The sequence below is a fragment of the Neodiprion lecontei genome, chromosome 2 (genome assembly GCF_021901455.1).
Source record: "Neodiprion lecontei isolate iyNeoLeco1 chromosome 2, iyNeoLeco1.1, whole genome shotgun sequence".
In the NCBI taxonomy this organism is placed as follows: domain Eukaryota; kingdom Metazoa; phylum Arthropoda; class Insecta; order Hymenoptera; family Diprionidae; genus Neodiprion; species Neodiprion lecontei.
The window spans coordinates 26,222,280-26,239,230 of NC_060261.1; the positions used below are offsets into that span (position 1 = coordinate 26,222,280).

General features: G+C 45.7%; 1 protein-coding gene across 5 annotated transcripts in view; it reads right to left on the reverse strand.

The window, feature by feature from the left end:
* Nucleotides 1-16,951, reverse strand: part of LOC107228170 (transcription factor A, mitochondrial) — a 150,086-nt gene that overhangs the window by 97,710 nt on the left and 35,425 nt on the right. Inside the window, exon 5 of one of the 5 annotated variants that reach the window (XR_006902964.1) lies at nt 4,928-5,887. The exons of the other annotated variants lie outside the window; for them this stretch is intronic. The gene's annotated coding sequence lies outside the window, so the exon portion shown is untranslated. Of the gene's footprint in view, nt 1-4,927; nt 5,888-16,951 lie in introns of those variants that run through there. 5 annotated transcript variants of the gene reach the window in all.

Below are 16,951 nucleotides of genomic sequence, written 5' to 3' on the forward strand. Positions count from 1 at the left end.
AAACACATTAAGCGAAAGAAGAACGGTGATGATCCGGGCTGAGGGCAGGACCTACGCTGAACTCACCACGGAACTCAACAACAAAATTCAGACCGACGACATCAAGGTCTATGGGATCAGACGGGCGAGAGGAAAAGAGGACGCCCTGGCGATGGTGTTTGGACACGCGGACGCAACGCAACTGGTAAGCAGACTCCAGGGCGAAGGGCTCACGGCTGAGGTCATGGGAGACAAGAGGAAGAGGGCCATTATACAGAATGTGGAAGCCACAGCAACGACCGAAGAAATCACTGAGGCAGTAAACCGGGCCACAGGTGGACAGGCGGAGGTGATCTTTGTCAAGAACACACTACGGGGCACTCTCACGGTGTGCATCGGGGCCCCCGGTAAGGTGGTCGATGCCCTTCTTCGACAGAGACATTTGAAGATCGGCTGGACGCAAGCCCGGGCTAGGGAATATGTCCAGGACAGTGGATGCTACAAATGCGGGACGGTCGGCCACGTAGCAGGGGAATGCAGGGAAGCAACGAAGGTTTGCTTCAGATGTAAGAAGCCGGGTCACGTGGAGAAGGAGTGTGAAACGCAACAGATGGAGATCGTGAATAAGGGAGGCGAGGGAAACGGAGCTCCCAAGGCTGCCACCCACCCAAACCAAACCGCAGCGAAGGGACAGACGATGAGCAGGGGGACGCAGCCGGTAATAAGCGCGACGGAAAGAGTGCTGAGAGGCACACGCACCTTCAGGTCCATCGGGGTGCAAACGACAAGGTGGGAGGATGGACCTACTTCTACTTCTACCAACACACCGAGAACCGAGGGCCTATCTCGCCCAAGGGTGATCAGCTACGCACAGGCGGCCAAGTCGAGCGACCTGGCAAGATATCGAGCACCGCGTACCCCAACGGCAACCACCTCTAATGGGGTGACCAGAGGAGCGGGGAAGACAAATCGACACGACGCCGGGCCCGCCTCCGATCGACGGGGAGAACCTGGGACACAACAAACGCGGCGCAGCAACAACACGAGAGGGGTCGCACTTAGGATTAATGTAAAGGGGGAAGAATACGAGAGAACCCTGGCCCGGATTAAGGCGAGTATCCCACCACCGGTAGGCGGGGGATTGAGGGGCATAAGGAAAAGCAGGGATGGGTCTCTCTTAATGATCTTTGAAGAAATGAAAATAGCCAGGGAGATGGCAGAACTGGCTACAGAAAAGTTGGGGAAGGGTGTGGACGTCAGATTACTAGGTGACAGGGAGACGTTTAAGATCCGGGGTCTGGACGTACTGGTACAAGAGCAGGAAATTCTAGCCGCCCTCGCCAGTGCGGTACCCACAGAGTCTGAGGACAGAGATCAGACGGAGATATTGAAAATTTTCACGTACCCCTAGATGGAGAGAGCGGCTATAGTCAGAACCAGTCGGCGCACCTGGCAATCCCTGAGGAGCATGGGAATAATAAAGATAGGTTGGACCACGGCCAGAATCATAACGGGTATACAAGGCACGCGTTGCAAAAATTGCAATAGACAAGGACATAAGGAAGAAGTGTGTCGGGGTCCCGGGGGACAGGGAAGACACAAAAACCCACAAATACCACCACAATCCAGAAACAGAGTTAATGGAATACCAGCGGAAAGACACCCGGACATGGACGTGAACATAGACACACAGATGGACGTCACCGGGGAACAGGCCGCTGCCCCAGTGGGATGTAGTACGAGAATCGAATTAACCCTACCAGGCGCGGACACAGACCTTAATGCCCACAATGAAGAGGAACAACAGTAATACCAACCTCAACTTCATCCAAATTAATCTTAATAACTCGAGAACAGCCTCGGATTTACTCAGACAAATGGTGGGAACAATGAATGTAGACGTTGTCATTGTTAGTGAGCCCTCCAGGACAGGCCGGGGTTTTGGGAACTGGTACTCCAGCAATGACGGTAAGGCCAGCATTATTACAACACGCAGAGATCTGAAAGTGCGGAAGCTAGCCACGGGCAAGACGTTCGTAGCCGTGGAAGTGGAAAACATCATAGTCATCAGCTGCTACCTCCCGCCCAATGACAAGTGGCAAGACTTTAATAAACAGGTCTCCGACCTAGAGAAGATGTTCGAGACCGTGCGGAAACCGGCACTAAAGGAGAATAAGACGACAGGACTCATACTAGCGGGGGACCTGAACGCTAAGTCGCGACTCTGGACGGACAGGACGGAACGGAGGGGAAGCAGGATCGAGGAAATGATAAGCAGCTACGACCTGCTATGTCTCAACGAACACGGTGTACCAACCTTCGAGCGCAGGGGCTCAATGGCAGTTCTGGACATCACGCTGGCATCACCAGAAATAGCAGCCAGGGCGCACAGCTGGAGAGTGTTGGAGGATGAGACCCTGAGCGACCACAGGGCCATCGCTTACACAATCGAAGCGATTACGAGCAGCGCCATGAAAGCAAAACAGAAAGAGCGACAAATTAACACCAGGACGAACTGGAGCTTGAAAAAACTGAACCGCTCCAAACTTGAGAAGCTTTCAAAGATCATGGACAGACCGGGCAACGGAAGCCCGAACGAACTAGCTCAGGCCTTGACGGCGAAAATACAGGACATATGCGACGCGGCGATGCCAAAGGTCCCAAAAGAAGGAAGAGGAAGAGCCGCCTTCTGGTGGAACGATGACATCGCGAAGGAGAGGAGAGGCTGTATGCGCATGCGCAGGGAGCTGCAGCGTGAGCGGAGGAAGAGGAAGGCTTCGGACCCCATCCTTGAAATCAAGGAAGATGAACTGAGGGAGAAGAGGCGGCACCTCCGCAAGCGAATTAAACAAAGCAAGGGTAAAGCTTGGGATGAATTACTGGCCACAGTTGATGAGGACGTATGGGGCAAGCCATACAAGATTATAAGAAGAAAGATAAACAACCTAAACGGGCCACCTACAAACATTGAGGAGGCCATGAAGGTAGTCTCGGAACTCTTCCCAGATGGCCCAACGCTAAGCACTGAGGACGATGGGGAGATAAAGCAGGCACACGGATCCGAAGTCGGGCACAGTGCAGCGACACAAGAAGAGGTGGACCTAGCCGTAAGACGGATCAAGGCGGGAAAGGCACCCGGTCCAGACGGCATCCATCCCGAAATCGTAAAACAAATATACAGGCATAACCCCCTCCCACTCCGGGAGGTACTGATCAGATGCTTTGACCTCGGCTGCGTCCCGGACATCTGGAAGACTGCCGACTTGGTCCTTATACCCAAGGGAAATACTGCACCGACGACGGGTCAACCTAAGAAATACCGCCCGATAAGTCTGATTAGTGTATTAGGGAAAACGTTGGAGAGGATGATAGACACTAGAATAAAAGACCACCTGAGGTCCACACAATACATCAGCAGGCACCAATACGGCTTTAGAGAAGGCCTCTCTACTATAAACGCCATCCAACAAGTGGTAGACAGGATAAGTCATGGACTTGGGCGTAAGAGATGGGTGGCAGGGATATGCATAGACATTAAAAATGCCTTCGGCACAGTCCCATGGCCAGAAATAATAAGAACAGCTAGACAGGCAGACCTCCCGGAACACATAACGAGGCTTATACGCTCGTACCTCAGAGACAGACTGGTTAACGTCAACGCCGGGGGGGAAAATAGAACCGCTGAGCTAACCAGGGGGGTTCCACAGGGATCCATCCTAGGACCAACACTTTGGAACCTAGCGTATAACGAAGTGCTGACGAACACTTATAGGACGCCGGACATGTCGCTGACGTGTTACGCGGATGACACGCTCATCCTTGTGGAAGGGAAATCAGCCGAAGAAACCGCGGACAAGGCAGCAAGGGCAGCGGAAGAGGTGATTGAGCGGATAGAGGCACTCGGACTCGAGATTGCGGTGCAAAAAACCGAAATTGTCTTTTTCACAAGACGAAGAACACAAATAATACCGAAAAGTGTACAAATCAGAGGTCTCAATATACCTATTGGGAAGGTACTCCGATACCTAGGAATATACCTTGACCATAAACTGAGTTTCGCAACACACCTCGAGAAAACCACGAAAAAGGCTATCGGTGTGACGAACGAGGTAGGGAGAATCATGCCCAACATAGGCGGCCCTAGGCAAACCAGGAGAAGACTCTTGACCCGAGTAGGGGAATCAATCGCCCTATACGGTGCCCAAATATGGGGCAAAAACATGAATATAGAGGCCAGAGCGAAGAAACTTAGAGATATGCACAGGGCGGGCGCAAAGAAAGTGACCTCGGCCTACAGGACAGTGTCAAATGCAGCACTGGCGGTCGTTGCGGAAATTCAACCTATGGAGCTGACAGCCCAGCAAAGATACAGGCAATGGCAACAAGAGGAGAGGATCTGGGCGCAGGACACCAGCAAAAATCTAACAAGGACGGAGCGGAAAGCCATACACAAACAAGAAGGAAGGCAAGCGGCGAAGTGGGCACTGGAACAGTGGAAGGAGGCGTGGAGAAGCGACACGACCACTGGTCAGTGGACCAGGCGCTTAATAAAGGACATAGAGCCCTGGCTGACGAGAAAACATGGGGAAGGCAGCTACCACCTAACCCAGGCCCTAACTGGGCATGGGGCCTTCAACAGTTACCTACATCGCTTCCATCGCCGCCGGGAGGCAAAATGCTCCTTCTGCACTGCACACAACGACGACGCGGAACACACCATCTTCTGGTGCCCAAAGTGGGCCCCCTCGAGGGACCACAGATGGCGGGGAAACTTAGGAGTACAGATGAGCCCGGACAACCTGATCCCCGAAATGCTGAAGAACAAAGCAAGATGGGAAGAGATTAGCGCGGTGATCCATGAGATTATGACATCGAAAGAAAGGTATGATAGGGACATGGGGTACTGAATCCCCCAACCTAGTATACATACACATGACTAAATATCAAATAACCGATGATTTATTTATTTCTTCATTCATATTTACACTATGTCTATTGACAAGTTTTAACACCGTAACGTACTTCTATGTCTATTTTAAACTATATACTAATTTACCTATCTTGCTTATTTTACACACTGACCATCCATTTACTCTATCTATTTATTTATTTATTCACACTTACACCATGTCTATTGACAAGTTTTACCATCGTGACTTACTCCTATTTCTATTTTAAACTATATAATAATTTTACAAGACATCTACTTACCTATTCTGATAATTTCACACACTGACTTTCCTTTTACTCTATTTATCTATTTATTTATCTACATTTACACCTTGTCTATTGACAAGTTTTAAACATCGTAACGTCCTTCCATATCTACTTTAAACTATATACTAATTTACCTATTTTACTTTTTACACACTGACTATCCTTTTACTCTATTTATCTATTTATTTATCTACATTTACACCTTGTCTATTGACAAGTTTTAAACATCGTAACGTCCTTCCATGTCTATTTTAAACTATATACTAATTTATCTATTTTACTTTTGACACACTTACTATCCGTTTACTCTATTTATTTATTTATCTTCTCACATTCACACCGCAGAGAGTTAAGATAAGAGGGTGCTCAAATAGTGGGACCTTCGCCTACACAGAAGTTAGATAAGAACCAAGAGTGCCTAACATCCCTTGGAAGGGGGCTACCCCGCGTCCCCACGGGGAGGGGCTCGCGACCAGGGGCGACTGCCATAGCCGGTCCGAAGCCCGGTTGAGAAAAGTAGACGGGCCTAACTGAACCTAACTTTGTCCCCAGCTGGCTACCCCCGGTGGGCAGGCCTCCTCAGGGGGGCACGCTACGGTGCCCCACCACGCCGACTGGATCGGGTGTAGGACGTAATGCCGAAAGGCGGTTCCTTGCCCCCGAGCTGAGGAACTCCAACTCTGCGGTAGATCTTCGACAAAAAAAAAAAAAGACTGAGTGGCGAAATGAAGAGGAAGGTGGGCTTGGCGAAGGAGGCCCTGCTTACCCTTACCGTTAAAGCGGAGGCAGCAGGTGACCCCGCTCTCCTGCAGGCGCGCAACACAGACCTAGAGGCTCAGTTGCGCGATACCCGTAGGGAAAGGGACGAGCTCCAACGGAAACTCCAGAAAAATCGAGAAGGCCGAGACAGGCCTCAGATGGAAACAGCAAACCGGGCGACGAGCTTATACGCACAGGTCGCCAGCAGGGGCCCTGCGGCGAGAGCCGGCGAGCGATGGTCGGAAGCTGTCCAAGCGACGATGGCGCTTGACCTTGAGGCGGCCATTAGGAGGAGCGAGGCGGAGGCCAATGAGGGGCCGACGACGGCGACATCAGCCGGTGCTTCGGAATTCGAACTTCGCCTAACGGGATCCGAACTTCGACTCATTCCGGACAGTGACAGGGTCAGGGATGAGGAGATGGCCAAACAGTCCGCGGCCCTGAAACAGGTGCGAGAGGAGGTGGGCAGGATATCCCTCCTGCTTCTCGATGCCTCTAACAGGAGCGGAGCAGCTGACCAAAACTCTCAAGGTACGGGTACGGCGCAACTTCGCGGCACGCAAGCCACCACGGAGAAAGAGCAGAGGTCCTCGGGTGACCGGGGTGCGATCGACACTCCGATGGAGGTCGATGACGGCGCCGATGCAGGGAACGGTAGGGGCGACTGGGAAACAAAGAGAAAGAGAAAGGGAAAGCGCCTTGGGGAGGGAGTGTCGTGTGGGGCAGCAGTGGAAGCCACGCAGACTGCCCCAACAGGGGCCCTGCAGCGTACCGGGGAGGATAGACCCACGATGGCTCGCCGTAGAGCCCCGAGGACAGCAGCCGTTGCTATTAAAAGCAGAGGGGAGAACACCCCGTATGCGGAAATACTTAAGTTCGCACGCGAGAAAATACAACTCGCGGAGCTGGGTATAGAGGAGACGAGGGTGCGGCGGGCAGCTGACGGGGGGGTTCTCATTGAGATCCCTGGCCCCGAGAATGCGAGGAAGGCAGACGCTCTAGCGGCGCAGCTGACCACAGTGATTCTCGATAATATGGCAACGCAGTCTCAGTGACAAGGCCGGTTATCAAGGGCGAACTGAGAGTCCTGGGCTTGGATGACTCAGTGTCCACCGAGGAACTGGCTCGCACCCTAGCCGAGCAGGGTGGCTGTAAAATGGAGGAGGTCCGTGTAGGTGTTCCGAGCAGGACACCTAATGGGCTATATAGCGCGTGGGCACAGTGCCCCTGAGGGCAGCTGTGGTTGTCGCGACGAAGGGCAAGGTGAAGATCGGCTGGACCACGGCCACGGTAGAGCTGCTGGAGGCGCGCCCCAGGCAATGCTATAAGTGCTGGGGCTTTGGCCATATAGGGAGTATGTGTAAAGCGTCGGCAGAGCGCCGGGCCGCGTGCTACAGGTGCAGTGCTGAGGGCCACCAGGCGCGAGATTGCACGGCCTGCCCCAAATGTGCGGTCTGCGAGGGGAGAGGGATAGACAGCGCCCACAGGATGGGTTCGGGACGTTGCACGTCCGTCGGCGAACGGGGTCGGAGGCCGGCAACTAATGCAAGCGAGAATGGCTAGGTACATACAGTGGAACTTGAACCATAGCAGGGGGCTCAGGACCTACTGAAGCAGATAGTACTCGAAGGGGAAATCGATGTGTGCCTCGTATCCGAACCGTACGCTACCCCGAGCATGGCCACCTGGCTTAGCAGTGACGACGGCCGGGCGGCCATATACTGGAAGGCGAAGGGCAACGTCCGCGGGGGCTCGCTCGTCAAGAGGGGAAGAGGTTACGTGGCTGCTAAGTTCGAGGATATAATTGCCATATCGATGTACATATCCCCCAACACTCTGATAGCGGAGTTCACTGCGCATCTGGACGACCTGACTCGGGTGATCCAGCTGGCGGGGAACAGTGGGAGGGAGGTACTGGTGGGGGGGGGGGTTTCAATGCCCGCTCGCCGACCTGGGACCCGTCTGGGTCTAACGGAAGGGGGGAGCTGCTCGAGGAGTGGGCGGCATCATGTGGGGTACGTTTCCACAACACTGGGAGGACGGCGACATGTATTAGGTCACAGGGGTCATCCGTCGTCGACCTGACGTGGTCGTCAGTAAATGTTGTACCCGTGATCAAGGGTTGGCGGGTGTTGGAGGAGACGGAAACACTATCCGACCACCGGTACATTTCGTACGAGGTCGGTACCCCTAGACGCGAACAGCACAGGGGTAGAAAGGGCCACATGCGCTGGAACTGGTCGAAGTTCAGCCTGGAACATCTGACAGATGCTCTGTCCCTCATCCTTTCCTGGGGACCAACTGGAGGGGATTATACGACGCCAGAGGGCCTTGCAGGATGGATTGAGCGTGCCATGACGCAGGCCTGCGACGCAGCCGCGCCTAGAGCTCGCACTGGGAATCGCTCCAGGAAGGCGACATATTGGTGGAGCGAGGAGCTGGCCGATATACGCAGGTCCTGCGTAGCGGCGAGGAGGCGCCTCGCGAGGGGAAGACGGACGGCTGATGACCGCCAGGAAAAAGAGGCCGAGTATCGGGCCGCCAAGAGGGTGCTCCGAGACGGCATTAAAGCGGCCAAGGCCAAGGCGTGGAGAGACCTCATCAGCTTCGTGGAAGCGGATCCATGGGGTCTCCCTTACAAATTGGTGTTAGGCAAACTGCGAAGCTCCCAAAGAGGCTTGACGGAGACGCTAGAGGAGGATACCCTCAGGAAGCTCCTTGATGCCCTCTTCCCGAGGGGTGATAGATGCGCTCCGAGGACCCAGAGCGGCTGGCGATGGAACGAACGGTGGGCGGTCACGACGGACGAGGTCCGAGCTGCGCTTAAAAAAGGATGCTCGCGTAAGGTCGCCCCGGGACCGGATGGTGTTAAAGGAAGTGCGTGGGTGAGAGTTCCGGAGGGAATGATCGCACTATTGTCGAGGAACTTCAGCCCCTGCCTGCGAGAAGGAGTCGTTCCGCTGCCATGGAAGAAGGCTCGACTGGTGCCCATCCCTAAGAGGGGGGCACCCACCGGGCCTCTCCCCAAGGTAAGGCCGATATGCCTCCTGAACGAGGTGGGGAAAATGTTAGAGAGGATCCTGGTGGCTCGGCTACGGAAGTGGATGGCGGAGAATCCTCGGGTGCGCCTGTCCGAGGACCAGTATGGATTTCGGGAAGGGCGATCCACGCACGATGCCCTGCTGAGGGTGCGACGATTCATGGAAAACGCCACGGAGAATGGGGGCTACGCGGTGGCTGTGTCTCTGGACATAGCCAACGCATTTAATAGCCTGCCATGGCCATCCATAAGGGATGCACTTGGAGACAAAGGGGCCCCGGAGTATCTTCGACGGGTCCTGGATTCCTACCTGTGGGATAGGTACGTGGAATACACGAACGGAGATGGAGAACTTAGGAGTCTGGCAGTGACGGCCGGGGTCCCACAGGGCTCAGTTCTCGGCCCCCTGCTATGGAACCTGACGTTCGACGAGGTCCTGCGGGGGGAGAGGATTGCAGACTGTGCTGTTGTCTGCTACGCGGACGACACGCTGGTTCTGAGTTCCGCTGGGGACCCGTCCACAGCGGTAGCACTAGCGAATACGATGGTAGCCAGGGTAGTCCAGCGAATTTCGGGCCTAGGCCTCACGGTTGCGGCGAGCAAGACGGAAGCTGTCCTGTTCCGGCGTGTGAAGAGGGGGGAAACACCGAACACCCGAGACGTCAGAGTTGGCGCAGAGAGGGTGCTACTGTCGGGGTCCATGAAGTACCTGGGGGTACGACTGGATCCCGGCATGACGTTCAACGCGCACTTCGCCTCCATGGAGGCTAGGCTAGGGGGTGTCACGAGGACGCTGGCGAGGCTGATGCCAAACCTGAGGGGGCCATCCGAATTTAGGCGCAGGCTATACGCTGAAACACTATTCGCGGTGATAATGTACGCCGCTCCGGTGTGGGGGGATGTGGCGAGGTCCTCAAAGTACATTCAGCAGGTGATTACGAGGTGCCAGAGAGGGATATGCGCAAGAGTGGTTGCGGCATATCGCACGGCCTCCTTCGTGGCCGTTTCGATGCTGGCTAGGACCCCGCCACTATATCTAGTGACTGATGCGTACGAGCGCACATTCCATAGAGTGCGTGAACTGCGGTCGACCAGGACGTGGTCCCCGAGCATGGTCAAAACGATTAGGGAGGAGGAACTGCGCATAGCCCGCGAGCAATGGAGGGTGCACCTCGGAAATGCGGGGCTCCCCAGCGAGAGGCTGAGGTTATCTATCCTAGCGAACTTGACGGGATGGTTCGACAGGGCACACGGAAGCAGTGTTGCCAACCCTAAAGAAATTTCTTTAGATCTAAAGAAATTAGAGTCCGTTCAAAGAAAAAAGAAAAGTTGTTTTCTTATTGTTGAATTATACGTAATTGCCATACTGCACACATACAAATGTAACAAGATATATCCATGAGTGAGGATGCGCGCGCCGCTAGGTGTGTATAGTATGTGAGTGTGTGTGTGTGCGCGCATGTATAGCGTAATACAGTCAGTCAGCCATGTAGATAGAGAGGGAGCGCATCTCGCTATGGCTTATACATACATATTGTAATCCTCATGTATCTTAAGAATCTTTCACAGTTATCAATAAATAATTTAATTATTGTTATCGTTATATATAATAAACCTCACGAATATATTTATTTCAATGATCCAACCTCAATATTTAACATGGTAGCAAAGCGCATGGTTGTGAAAAAGTGAGAGGTTAAGGTATACACGTGGTGTAAGAAAAACTGCAAAAGTATGAAAAAGTGAATAGTGAATCAGGTAAAGAACAATAAAAAAATGAAAACTGTGAAGAACCGAGTAAAATAAAATGATAATTTAAACGAAAAAAACGAACTTTTGAGACAATGGAAACACGTGGTGTATAAAAAAAGGTTGAAGTGAAAAAAGAAACTGTGTGCTTAAATAAAAATGAAAAATATAAACGATTACGAATAAAATAAACCTTAAAGATTGTTGTGTAAAAAGAATTTTTCAAAATAAATAAAAATTGAACGAGATGCGCGCGGATAAAGATTGATATTAAATTTTGATAAAAGTAGCACATATAGCGAAGCTGAGTAAAATGACAAAGTCGGACGAAATGTCGGTACCCGTTTTTGACGGTCAAGATCACGATAAATGGAAAAAGAGGATACTTTTATTCCTAGAGTGGAAGAAGTGCAAAGACAATGCGATACGCGAAAAATCGAACAAAGATGATGAAACGACGTGGAAAGAAGCTAACATAAAAGCAATGAACTATATATATTCAAGTATTTCGAATAAGCAACTCGAGTTTGTCGGCGACGAGAATACCGCGTATAAAATTATGCACAAATTCGACCAAATTTACTTGAAACCGTCAACGAGTTTACAAATTTGTGTTAGAAATAGACTTGATCGATTACGCTTAAAAGACTTTGAAAATTCGAGTGCATTTTTCTTTGAATTTGAAAAACTAATAAACGAATTGAAAAACGCTGGTGCTACAGTAAAAGAGAGAGAAAAATTGGACTATCTCATAAAAACACTGCCTGATTCACTCAGCTATCTCGGTGATATTATCGATAGTGTTAAAGATACGGAACAAAATTGTGAATTTTTGAAAAATAAAATTGTGATGTATGAAACTAAAAGTAAAATGTCAAACAATCATATAAAATCAAGTGTTTTCAAAACTGAAGTTCGTGACGTGGAGTGTAATAGATGTCACAAGAGAGGACATTATGCAAGAGATTGTCGAGGTCGTGGCGGCTTCAATCAGAGGGGTAGGTGGCCAGGAGGTGGTCACTACCAGCAACAACAACATCAACAGCAACAACAACATCAACACCAACGACGACAATACGAAGAGACGTATCAGCCAAGAGGTTATAACACGAGCAGAGGTAACTTCACACAATCAAGAGGTAGAGGTTACAACGAGAGAGGCTATGGTCAAAGAGGTCGCGGAAGAGGTTATGGCAACAACAACAACAACAACGGTAACTACCACAACGCGAGGTATACGTACAACGAAGAAAATAATTATAAGTCAAATGAAACCTTTTTTGCGAAATTAGAATGTCAAAATGAAAATGTCGTTGAAAATAATATGAATAGTAAAATTTGCGAGTATGAAAGTAGAGTATTTATGAATGATTTGTGCAAAATGGAATGGATTCTTGATAGCGGTTGTTCGGATAACATAATAAATGATGATTCATATTTTTTTGAGAGTTCAGATTTACAAAAACCAGTTGTAGTTAAAGTAGGAGATGGCAGACCATTAAAGGTTACAAAAGTAGGAAAAGTCTTGATTTATTTAATAGTAAATGGTAAAGAATTTGAAATACCTGTATCAAACGTATTTTATGTAAAAGAAATGGACAAAAATTTGTTAAGCTACGCGAGAATTACTGATAATTACAAAATTGTTTCAATTAGAGAAAAATCGTGTATTTACAATAAATTTGGTGATATAGTTGGAATAGCTTACAAAGAAAATGGACTTTACAAATTAGAGAGTTATGTCTTGCAAAATAATCACAATGCAAATAGTACACAAACAATGACTGAAAAAGAAAGGTACCATAGAATGTTAGGACATATCAATTTCAATTATTTAAATACAATGTGTAGAGAAAACTATGTAGATGGAATCCCGAAAAAATTAGAGAATGTTCACTTGAGATGTGGTACATGTATACAAAATAAGATGCATGCTTTACCGTTTAAGAATGATAGAAGTAGAGCGAGAGAAATACTAGAAATTGTACATACAGACGTAAATGGTCCGCAGAAAAATATTGGATATGATAATTCTTGTTATTTCGTTAGTTTCATTGATGACTATAGCAAATTTTCAATTGTTTATACAATAAAATATAAAAGTCAAGTTTATCAATATTTTTTGGACTATATAAATAAGGTTGAAAATTTCACTGGAAAGAAAATTAAGAAATTAAGATGTGACAATGGAAAAGAATACATAAATAGAGACATTTCCAATCTTATCAGAGAAAAAGGGATAATCTTGGATAAATGCCCCCCATATGTACATCAGCTTAACGGAACAGCTGAACGTTTTAATAGAACAATTATGGACGCAGCGAGATGCTTACTGGCGGACGCAAGATTAAATATTCGATATTGGCCAGAAGCAATTTTAACAGCAAGTTATTTAAAAAATAGAACGATAGCAAATACCTTTGAAAGGAAAAGCCCTTATGAAATTTTTTTTGGAAAAAGGCCTAATATTGAAAATTTAAAATTGTACGGAAGCAAAGTATTTTTCAAAATTGATGAGAGCCAAAGAGATAATAAATGGGATATAAAATCAGATTGTGGAATATTAGTTGGATATGAGAATGTAGGATACAGAGTTTTGTACAACGGTCGAGTAAAAATAGCGAGACATGTAGATATAATCGAAAAACATGAAAATTTGATTGGCTTTAAAGGAAATGATGAGAGTGAAAATGAGAGTGAAATGAATGATAACGATGTAGAGGATGACGTTTTTGATGATAGAATTGAGAGTCCAGTAAAAATAAAAAGTCCAAGTCCCAAGAAAAAATCAAGTCCAAAGAAAAGTCCAAAAATTGAAAAAGAAATAAATTCAAGTAACGACTCGGGAAATTTTGTAGATTGCGAAGAGACAGAAATTCCAACTCGTAGAAAGTCTAACAGACAAACAAAAGAACCCGACCGATGGGGTTATTATGGTAATAGAGAAACCTATTACATATATGTAAATTTTGTAAGCGAGAATAGCCCAAAGACATATGACGAAGCTTTGAGTAGCAATGAGTCTGAATTATGGAAAGAAGCAATGCAAAGAGAAATCGATTGTATAAATAAAAATAAAACTTGGAAACTTGTAAACAAACCAAAAGACAAAAAAATAATCGATGTCAAATGGGTATACACAAACAAATCGAATAATTTAAAAAAGGCAAGATTAGTAGTTAGAGGTTTCCAACAAAAGGAAATTGTTGAAGATATATATTCACCAGTTGCGAGATTACAAACATTGAAATTGTTATTAGCTTTTTGCGTTCAAAATAAATATATGATTGAACAGATGGATGTTGAAACTGCTTTTTTGAACGGTGCGATTAAGTCAGAAATTTATGTCAAACAACCCGATGGCTACAACGATAAAACTGACAGAGTGTATAAATTGGAAAAAGCGTTGTATGGATTGCGTGAGAGCCCGAGAGCGTGGTATGAATGCTTTGACAAATATATTACAAAGTTGAATTTTCAAAGGAGCAATAGTGATTATTGTTTATATATCTTGGAAGAGGCAAATGGCGAGAAAATATATATAATTTTGTTTGTAGATGATTTATTAATTTGCGGAAAAGATCAGAATAAAATTAAGGAAATAAAAGTAAAATTAAGTCAGAGATTTGCAATGAAAGATTTGGGTAAAGTGAAAACGTATTTAGGAATAAATATTGAATATGATTATAAAAATGAAATGATGACATTAGATCAAAGTGAATATATTGAGTCATTAGCGAAACATTACCAAATAATTGAAAGTAAATTGTATAATACACCGATGGAACAAAGTTTGAATATTGAACCCGCACAATCAGCATCAAATAATATAAAATATAGAAACTTGATAGGAGCATTAATGTATATAAATACATGTACAAGATTTGATATAAGCTACAGCGTAAATTACTTGAGTAGGTTTCAAAATTGTTATAACGACATACATTATAAATATGCATTGAGAGTCTTAAAATATTTGTATCTTACAAGAAGTTTAAAGGTGACTTACAAAAGAAATTTGAAAGCTGACATTTTGGATTGTTTTGTTGATGCTGATTGGGCAGGTGACACAAATGATAGAAAATCCACTACTGGATTTGCAATAAGATTTTATGGAAACATAATTTATTGGAAAACAAAAAAACAAAATAGTGTAACAAAATCATCGACATCTGCCGAATATGTAGCGTTATCAGAGGCAGTGAGCGAAGTAAAATTCATAAAAAGCTTGATTAAAGACTTCAAAGTAAAAATTGATTTACCGATAAAAATATATGAAGACAATTCTGGTGCAGTTTTGATTGCAAAATATGGTAATTTAACTAAAAGATCCAAATATATTGAAATACATTATCACTTTGTAAACGAATGTTATGATAAGAAAGAAATTGATATTATAAAAGTTGATACTGAAAATAATTTAGCTGATATCTTTACAAAAGCGTTAGGTAGATATAAGTTTGAAAGAATAAGATTATTGTTAAATTTGAATAATTAATTATTACGATTGTTATTACTATACTTATCAAAGTTTTTTTGAGAAAAGAAAAATTTGTTAATTTAATTTTATGATATGAAAAGAAAAGTATTTTGGTTGTATTCAGAAAATTAACTGTTTACCGAAGATAGAGTTGTACAGTATGGAATTAAGGAGGTGTGTTGAATTATACGTAATTGCCATACTGCACACATACAAATGTAACAAGATATATCCATGAGTGAGGATGCGCGCGCCGCTAGGTGTGTATAGTATGTGAGTGTGTGTGTGTGCGCGCATGTATAGCGTAATACAGTCAGTCAGCCATGTAGATAGAGAGAGAGCGCATCTCGCTATGGCTTATACATACATATTGTAATCCTCATGTATCTTAAGAATCTTTCACAGTTATCAATAAATAATTTAATTATTGTTATCGTTATATATAATAAACCTCACGAATATATTTATTTCAATGATCCAACCTCAATATTTAACACTTATTAAGAAATATTGACGTTTAGACCGGAATCTGAAGAAAATCTAAAGATTTCTGACCAAATCTTAAGACTTATGGCGAAATCTCTTAGAATGGTTGTGAAATCGAAACACAGCTAAAAATCAACCAATTGCGAGGCTCCTGAGAAAATATGCACCAATCAGATAGCGTCTGCAATTTGCGAACGCACTTATTTAACAAGTTGATGGTACTAGTGGCGGTGTCGTAGTGGTGCAGCCGTTGCAGCACTGTGGCGGGAAAAATCTGTAGAACGATCAACGAAGTCCGTGTTGGAGGTTTGTATATTCAACTAATCTCAATACATATTTTTGCGTAGAAAGACATTTAAAGTTTCATGCAATTATTGTTTATGATTTCCATAATTTTATCCAATTTTCGAAACACTATGATTTTTAAATATTTATTCGTAATTTTTCATTATAGGGTTGTAACCTCAAATTTTTCATCCACGCGGGCGTGAGGTGAGTGATGTGACTTGTGGCTAACAATAATAAGGTGAGATTAATAGGCAGTTTTATTTGATTATTTCAAATTTTATTTATCCAAAACAGTTGAGTAGCTTTGTTGTTATTTAAAGCACCTAATTGTGACGTATTTCCTAATATTCAACTAAGTCTTGAATTTACCGATAAGCTGTTTTATTTTTATCCTACAGTATAGGAGACACGAATTCACCTGGAAACTGAATCCAGATTTAATTGAAGTCACGGTTTTTGACTTTGATCATGGCGTCGGACAGTGACAGCGTTCATTCTGATTCTAATGAAGAAAAACGTTTAAAAAAACCCCAAAAAAAACCTTACGCCCAGAAGTATATGTCATCATGGGAAAAGGATCCCTTAATGGAAAAATGGCTGGCAAGAAGCAAGATAAATGAACGTCACTTTCACTGTAAAGTATGCAATGCTGACTACACTACTGTTGGTGGGAGATCAAATTTGCTCAAGCACAGGAAGTCTTCTAAACACGTACAGCGAGCCACCACTTTGAGGAAACAACCCGTTATTAATAATCAGAGCTTCAAGAGAGAAAGACAGGTATCGCATCAGATAAAGTATTCCGAAATCAGAATCGCAGCATTCATGGTAGAGCATAATATTGCCTTGAATACAGCTGATCACCTGACAAAATTGATTAAAGCTATAAGTCCTGATTCTGAGGTAGCTAAGGGTATCAGTTGCAGCAGAACAAAGTGCACTAAAATAGTGCA